Source organism: Tupaia chinensis, unplaced genomic scaffold (genome assembly GCF_000334495.1).
Source record: "Tupaia chinensis unplaced genomic scaffold, TupChi_1.0 Scaffold147684_1, whole genome shotgun sequence".
In the NCBI taxonomy this organism is placed as follows: domain Eukaryota; kingdom Metazoa; phylum Chordata; class Mammalia; order Scandentia; family Tupaiidae; genus Tupaia; species Tupaia belangeri.
In genome coordinates, this window is record NW_006207535.1 from 52,386 (window position 1) to 52,958 (window position 573).

A 573-nucleotide genomic window follows, 5' to 3' on the forward strand; every position below is an offset into this window, starting at 1 on the left:
GACCATGGTTCGAGTCCCAGACCTGGTGGCTTAAACTCACGCTGGTTGTGTGTGCATGCATGACCAAGATCCTGAGAGGATAATGAAGGAGAAGGGATTGCAGAGAGTGGTCATTCCTCTAGGGGGTCATTTCTCACTTTCTGTCTCTCTGTCTCTGTCTGTCTGGCGAGCACACATGCCCTATAGCAAAAACCTCACACACACAAAAAAGATATCCTTTGTGGAGGCAAGACAAAACACCTTCAAGATTAAGAACAAACACCTACTCAAAGTATATATTTCAAATGGAAAGACATTCATATCTAGGACACCAGTCTCAGTGAAATTGATGAGAAGTATGCCATTGTCTGCTTTGTTCCTACAATGAGAATGAAGGGTGGATATAGCAAATGAGAATTAAAAGAAAGAAAACATAGCAAGAGAAGGCCATGAATACATTGCACCATACTTCACTGTTTTGCTGAAAGACTTTGTAACAATTAAGCCCAGCTACCTAAGAGAAGCTTCTCAGAGAAAAATCACACCTCAATGTGTAGCCTTTTACTTATAAATGAACTGGAAGAATATTGAGGA